This window comes from Acomys russatus, chromosome 22 (genome assembly GCF_903995435.1).
Source record: "Acomys russatus chromosome 22, mAcoRus1.1, whole genome shotgun sequence".
NCBI classification, from domain to species: Eukaryota; Metazoa; Chordata; class Mammalia; order Rodentia; family Muridae; genus Acomys; species Acomys russatus.
In genome coordinates, this window is record NC_067158.1 from 35,201,031 (window position 1) to 35,209,622 (window position 8,592).

Consider the following 8,592-nt stretch of genomic DNA (forward strand, 5'->3'; position numbering starts at 1 on the left):
TTAACTCACTCATTATGATCATTTCTAGCTCAATCCATTTGCCTACACATTTCTGGGTTTCTTTGTTTTTAATAGCTGAGTAGTATTCCATAGTGTAAATGTAACACAGTTTATTTATCCATTCTTCAACTGAGGGACAGTTAGGCTATTTCCAGGTTCTGGCTATTGTGAATAAGGCCACTATGAACATGGTTGAGCATATGTCCTTGTTGGGTGGTGAAGCATTTTCTGGGTATATTACAAGGAGTGGAATAGCTGGGTCTTGAGGAAGCCCTATTCTCAGTTTTCTGAGAAAGCGTCAGATAGATTTCCAAAGTGGTTGTCAAGTTTGCATTCCCACCAACAATGAAGGAGTGTTCCTCTTTCTCCACATCCTTATCAGCACGTGGTGTCACTTGAGTTTTTGATCTTACCCATTCTAATGGGTGTAAGATGGAATCTCAGAATAATTTTGATATGCATTTCTCTGATGACTAAAGATGTTGAACATTTCTTTAAGCATTTCTCAGCCATTCGATATTCCTCTGTTGAGAATTCTCTGTTTAGTTCTGAGCCCCATTTCTCAGTTGGGTTATTTGTTTTGGTGGTATTTAATTTCTTGAGTTCTTTATATATTTTGGATATTAGACCTTCCTACTCTGCTCTACCCAATGGACAGGACATTCTCCACAGTTATGTGGAGAGTGGTGACTGACTTTGGCATGAACTCTGGTGCTCCATATTTGACCACCTCCCCTTGGTGGGGAGGCCTAGTGCCACTCAAAGAAAGAATAAGCAGGCTACCAAGATGAGATTTGATAGGCTATGACCATACAGTGAGGGAGGAGGTCCCCCTCGGTCATAGACCTAGGGGAGGAGAATAGGGTGAAAGCGGGAGGGAGGGAGGAATAGGAGGATACAAGTGATGGGATGACAATTGAGTTGTAATCTGAATAAATTAATAAAATTTAAAAAAAAAAAAAGAAAAGAAAACCTAGCCGGAATGATTGTAGCAATATCTTAATATATTGCTTCCCACATATTCCAGAACCAATCTACTTGGCACATGACCCTTGTATAGTAAATGTACATTTAAGGTAGTTTGAGAGGTTGTAATGATAACTAAGTGGGTAAAGTGCTTGTCATACAAGCATGAGGAGCAGAGTTTGAATCCATGGAACCCACACAAAAGCCAGTCTGTAACCGCAGTACAGGGAAAGCAGAGAAAGGTGATCCCAGTGCAAAATGGCTAGCTAGGCTAGAAGGAATGACTAAACTCTCAATGAACATGAGATCCTGCAGAGAACAACTGAGGAAAGCATATTAACTATCAACTTTGGGCCTATACACACACACACACACACACACACACACACACACACATGGGGGGGGGCGGGGGAGAGACACATACGGACACACACAAACACGTGTCCCCTACTCACACAGGTAAATATATTCGCATATGCATGAATATAACTCATACACACACAAATAAACTAACAAATAATACAACTGTGTGGCTTAATTTACATGGCCCAATATATCAAACCATCAAGTGAAAAGTTTATGATTAGACAACTCAGAAATGTGTTTTCTTCCTTCTTGATTCCTATAGCAAAATCATTAATTTATGCTTGATTTGCTCTGAACCTTGCTTCATCTGTTTAAGGGACTAAGAAGGGAGCAGAAACTTTAACATGTTAATTTTGGCATGTTGGAGACTTTTCCTTCTTACACATACACGTCTCTCCAGGGACAGTTTTAAAGATCACTGCCTCACTGTTGTATCTGTCTGTAAGTTCTTGACCCACACCAGCTACCTTGAGTGAACCCTTTTCAGATGAGACTTATGCAGTGGACCAGAAGGAGTAGGGTGTGAATAGGTGCAGCTGGCAGAACTCTGGAAAATGAATATTGCAAATGAAACCATCACCCTACAAGGCAGAGATGATAAAGAGACAGAGACTTGAGCAAATTAACAGGCTAAAAGCCCAGAGTAGAAGAGGAACTGGCCTCATTGTATAGCAGTTGGTTTTTTTTTTTTAATTGATCAAACTATTTTTGACTCACATACTATCCTAGTAAACTTGAATTGAGATCTGAAGGCCACAATACATTAAGTATTAAGCTTATTGTTTAAATTTCATTTTCATTTCCAATATAGCCAAGCAGTAATTGTAAGGCACCGTGTCAGCCTCTCTGCCGTCTCTATATATCAGCGGACCTCCAGGAGTGTTCTTTCACCACACTGGGGGGATTGTGGCTTGGCTCCAGACCACATGTATTTCTGGGAGATTTCAAGTCAGGAGCTAGAGCAACAAAGAGGCAGGGGCTGGGCAGAATCTATCCTGTAGAACTTACTGTCAGACTCATCAATGCAGTGACAGGCACATCATGGTACCATCACACATCAGAAGCATGGCCCTGGCATCTGTGTCACAAAGTGGCAGGAATAGTGTCACCCACGGAGCAGCCCTTCATTATAACTTGGGAATCATTCCTGACGTGTAGTTGCCAAGTGCTACTCCCTCGCTTGCCAAAAAAAAATTTTTTTTGTAGAGCTTTTCTAATTAAACCACTAAAAATAATGCTACAACAGATTCAACATGGCACTTGTCTTTCTGATGTCAAGATACTAGAGGGAAAACCTTTTGAAATAAATATATTCCTTTAGAACCATTGCTATGAATGATAGAAAAGCTAAAAATGAAGAATAATAGCACTAGAAAATAAGACAAAACACTTCTTGGACTGGAGTCTGTGAGCCATTCTTAGAAGAAAGGCAAGGCTGCTTGCCAACTGTTATGCCTGTGTAACAACCAGCCGCAAAGCTCTCCATGCCGTTCTGTAGTCAACATTCACTGGCCATGCACACGTCTGAAGGTTGGCTGGGGGAGGGCGTGCCTTCCAGGGACATGGCTGATCTAAGTGGAGCCTGGTCGTTGTTGGCTCCAAGATGCAGCTGTGTTTCAGATCTTTTCCGTGGGGTCTCTCATTCTCCAGGGAGCAACAATTATTTAAGGCATGTTCTTCCTCTGGGCACATCTAAGAAGAAATAGAGAATGTGCCACCCAGCCACTACCCAGGTTAGGTTTGTAATACCTCATTGGCTCATGCAAGTCATGTGACCAAGCCCATCAAAAGCCCTGCGTTCATATCCATTCGCCGGAGTTTATGAGAGGGAGAAGTAATTATGTAGCGAGTCCTAACCTCCATGGTGAGCAATGTGCAATGCCACAGAGCATGTCAGCTATAAACAATGCCTACCACTCCCAGGGCAGAAATGAGAACTCATTAAATAGCTGCTGGAAGATGGTGAAAGAAAGCACAAACTTAGAAGCCGGGAGAATGTACGTGTGAAGGAACAGGGTGGATAACAAAGAAAAGTCTAAATTAAACGTTAAAATGGAATGAAGTTATTGTTTTTTAGATGGACTATGGGTAAGATAGCAAAAACAACTGGAGACTTTGAAAATGAGAACAGCAACTGTAGAAGTGGAAAATTTAGTAGAAGCCCCGCCCTCCCCGCCCCCCGAAGTTAGCGAAGCTAACAAGGGAGTGGCGATTGGAGTATAGAATTGGCTCATTGCTAGTGAATACTGGACACAGTCTGAGTGAACAAATCAGAACGGAACCTACAAGACCATATATCCCAGCGCCTCTAAACCTTCAACCTGCACAGTGCTCCCGTGTGCTGGGATTTGCTAAGTTACATCTGAATGTTAGGTATAATCTCTATGCTTTCTGTTCTCTGTCGCTTGCAAGGCTCACACAACTGGCTGGACTTCACCCACTTCTGCCCACCCACAATCCTTTAGGTATTACAGTCGCAGAGCTAGTTAGAGCACAGATGTTTTCAAAGTGGTTCAATGGCTTCCTGTTGCGTTGATTCAAAGGCTGAGCCCCAAGTCTGTGCCAGTGTCCAAAAGCCTCCATATGTGGAGAAACTGGAACCTCCACTTTCCACATTACTTGTTATCTTCAGCTTGTCCCTGGAGCTAAGCAGAGTGTCTCCAGACTTAGAGCTGTGACAAGAATGACTTTCTCCCTTCAGAACATTCACATCTATTCCTGCCTTCTATTTGCTTGGCAATTTCCTCTCTCTTGAGGAATTAACCTCATCTCAAATCTATATCCATTATCACTTTCCTATCATCCAAAGCTAGAATCCAAAGCTTTCTTTCCACTCTCATGTCATCTGTTACGTCTCTTTTGCATAATTTAATTACAATTAAAATTAAATTGTGTGTGTGTGTGTGTGTGTGTGTGTGTGTGTGTGTGTGTATGTCTTTGCTTAACACCTCTTTCTCCAGTGCCTAACAATTCCTAATCTCATACTGGGCATACAATTGCTTTTCAAGAAATATGAATTAGTATCTATTTAAATATTAGGCTAGTTCAATTGTTTTGAGGATACAGTACCTCCATTTTCTTCCCAGTCACAGTCTATCAAAACCTCAGGGTGTTGAGGTCATGGCATTCCAAGGAGCAAATGCTTGCTTTTCATTTGTCAAATTCTGAACTCCAATATGGTGATATGAGGTGCAAGGGCTTTTGAAGGTGACTAAAGTCTATCCTCATGAATGCAGTTAGTGCCATTAGTAGAAAGGAGACACCTTCTACCATGTGAGAGGGTACTGAAAACATCCATGCACGAGGAAATGGAGCCTCACCAAGTACCAGATCAACTGGATGCTTGATCTTGGACTTTCTATTCTCTAAAACTATTAAGAAATAACTTCATTTGTAAGCTACTGGGTCTCTAGACTTTTCTTATAGTACCCTGCAAGTACAACACGAGTCAAGAAAGTTTTGTAGCCCATCTAATATTCTATCCTCTTTGCTGCTAATGAATGGCAAGTCTTGTTTAGACCCATCAATCTGAAAATACAGGGCATTGTGGGAAGCAGCCAAGGCCTAGTGTTAGGTTTGAGTCTTGGTATGCTTCAGTTGAGTCTGATAGTCATGAAAGTCTTCATAGTAAAGAAAACTGAGAACTCTAAGGAAGCAGAAGGCATGCTGATATCAGTCACAAATGCAGCCACTCTCAGTATGTTCCTGAGATCACTTGCAGTGATTTTCCTGTGCCTTGGTGGATTTTTGCACACATAGCATGTATAACATTATAAACCTTGGGACCCTACCTGTTTTGAATATATAGTAACCTTTTTTTTCTAAATTATTACCTTTAATTATTTTTCAGTGGCTTTATATTTCATTAAGAAATTTGCTTCTTCAGAAAGAGTCAAATGGTATATACTCACTTATATCTGGACACTAGGCCAAGGGATATGTCCCATGAAAGTCTTAACTTACCAGGAAAGTGGGACAGAAGGGAAGACATCCTATTGGGACTCTAGGTGAGAGAAGCATGGGAGAATGGGGAAATAGAAGGATCCAGGAAAATACGTGCAGTAAACTTCAAACCCCTACCCAGATCTTGCCAATGGACAGGACATTTTTCACAGTTGAGTGGAGAGTGGGGTCTGACTTTCACATGAACTCTGGTGCCCCATATTTGACCATGTCCCCTGGATGGGGAGGCCTGGTGGCACTCAGAGGAAGGATAGCAGGCTACCAAGAAGAGACTTGATACCCTATGAACATATACAGGGGGAAGAGGTCCCCCACAGTCATAGGAGAGGGGAGTAAGAGGAAAATGGGAGGGAGGAATGGGAGGATACAAGGCTTGGGATAACAATTGAGATGTAATATGAATAAATTAATAAAATATATTTTAAAAAATTTGCTCTTGACTTACATGAGCAAGTTACAATTTATTTGTTTTTCAGGACTACAAAACTTAAATGTGAAAATACAGTAAACTTGAACTTGAAGCTCACATCAACAGGTATGCATTCTCATAGCTGTAGGAGCTAACACACACACACACACACACACACACACACACACACACACACACACAGAGAGAGAGAGAGTCTCAATTTTCTTAACCAATATATTTTATTACAACTTATTAACCGAGTGTACGTCACTTATAACCCGACTAACCAAAACAATAAGGAAAGAGGATTAGCAGACACAATAACAAAACCGTAAGGATATCAGTTCTGAGGAACGATTCTCCTGGTGTGATCAGCAGGATTTCTGCTGCTGGAACCTGGAGTAACCAGAACCTGGAACCTCAGCAGCAGCTGGAGCCCTGAAGCTCCCTCAAGCGGTTCTCTCTAGGAACTTCTCAAAGTGCAGCGATAAACAGCTAAAACTATCCGAAGTCTCCAAAAAGTCCCACCTCCATTTCTGGGCTCATTTATATATCTCCTCCCAGAATCTTTTCAGCTGGCTATAATCAAGCTCCCGCAGGAGGTGGTTGGTCTCCTAGTAGATTAACCTCACCTGTTCTCTCACAAAACCGTTCCAATCCTGCACTTGGGATCCTAAAAAAACAGGTTTATCTCTCCTTCACACACACACAAACAAACAAACAAAAAAACCCCAATAACAACAAAACAAAACAAAACAACAACAACAACAAAAGGCAAAAAAAAAAAAAAAAAAAAAAAAAAACCCACCAAAAAAAACAAAACAAAACAAAAAACCCAACTTCCTGGTACCAGGAGAGTCATGTTCTGTCTAGAGGCTCCGCAGGATAGTGACTGCCAGCTTTGGCTCACACTTCCAGCATCTATTAACTTGTGGCTTGTGAATGCATCTTGCAATCTCTGTCTCCATCAGTACACAGCATCCTCTGCATGTCTGTCTCAATTCTTTTTTAAAAATTTATTTTATTGTTATATTTATGTTTTATCTGCACATATGTAAGTATGTATGTATGTAAGTAAGTATGTATGTATGTAAGTAAGTATGTATGTATGTATGAACACTATGTGCATGCCTGGGGCTTGAGGGGGGTCAGCAGGAGGCATTGGATCCCTAGGACCATAGCTACAGACAGGTGTAAGCTACCTTGTGGTTGTTGAATTGGACCTGGGTTCTCTGGAAGAGGAACCAGTGATCTTAACTACTGAGCCATTGTTCCAGCCCCATCTGTCACGTTGCTTCTTGGCTTGTTCTTGATTTTTTTTTTTTGAGTTGAAAAATGACTACTTAGAAAAATGTGGTACCTTGTAATACACATTGACACCCTCTCTTATTTAAATTACCAGGCATTTAATTTTTGGTAAATGTTCTTTCCTTTGTTGACTGAGCTATAAAAGTCTTCATGGCTTTTTCAGTTCTATTCAGTTCCCAGTTATTCTCCCTAGCCTGCTGGTTATCATTATGACTACTTTCCTTTATACTGAAAACATTCTAATTGGTATGTGAGAGTTGGCAGGGTGCTTTTAAAAATGCAAACCGATTTTGTATGCAGATCCATCAGAAGGGCTATGTTTGCTCACAAGGTCTATTTGCCTACACTTCCCAGGTCTGATTGCCTCTGTTTCCCTGGTCTGTTTGCCTCTGTTTCCCTGGTCTGTCTGTCTGTATTTCCCTGGTCTGTCTGCCTGTGTTTCCCTGGTCTGTTGGCTTGTATTTCCCTTGTATCTATGCCTGCTTTCCTGGTCTGTCTATGTCTTCCATTGTGAACTCTGTCATTCCTGAAAGAAAAAGTCATTTTTTCACCAAAAGAATGGAATTTTACTGAACCTGCTTTTAATTTTTACTTGTACATATTCATCAGAAATTTCTCTCGGTGTGTAGAATGATGTAATTATTTAAATATATCATGTTCTGCATTGTTAGCTGATTGTCCCAACACTTACTGACTTTCCTTGTCTTGTCTAGGAATTGGTTTGTGATAAAGTCTTTAATCATAAATTATAAGATGATGCAGAATGAGATTATTTTTCTGGGTTATTTCCTTGATACTTTTTTTTTTTTTGCAGAAATGTCACATTATTTAAATGTTATGGTGTTATAAAATACATTATACTTCCTCATTTAAAGTTCATAAATATTCTTTTTTTTAAGGTAAATTGGAGATTCATTTTGTTAAAGGCAGATTGGGATCCTTAGAAATAGTTAAATACCAATCCACACATTAATTTAAGCTTTAGCAATACTCAGCTTTGCCATGTGGCTTCTCTCATCGTATCAGGCTTCTTATGTCCCTTTCCCTAGAGTCTTGCAGTTATATGTAGGTCACAGTTTGTGTTAGAATCATTTTATGCTATGTTTATGTTGCTGCTGGAAATAAAAATTGTAAAAAACTCTTTTCTAGGCCTGGAAAGATGGCTCAGTAGTAAGAGCACTTGCTGCTTTTGCAGGTGACCCAAGTTTGGTTCTCAGTACCCATGTCAGGCTGTGTCTAACCATCTGTAGCTCCACCGTCAGGGGATATGATGCTCTCTCTGGCCTCAGGCACTGAATACACACATATGTCTATATGGTACACATATACACACACAATAACCCACAAACACATGTAAAAATAAATAATAAAGCCTCATGCATTCACTGCTTTTTATAATTTTATCTTACATACAACCTCTCAAATGTCAATAGATGTCCATCCTTCGTTCCTCTGCATCCTTTATACATATACATTTGTACTTTTTTTTTTTAAAGGAATGCAAGTATGTGGCACATAGGAATAATTTTCTTTTAAATGTTTACTTTTCACTTTACATTATTTTCCTTTGCTTAGGATTT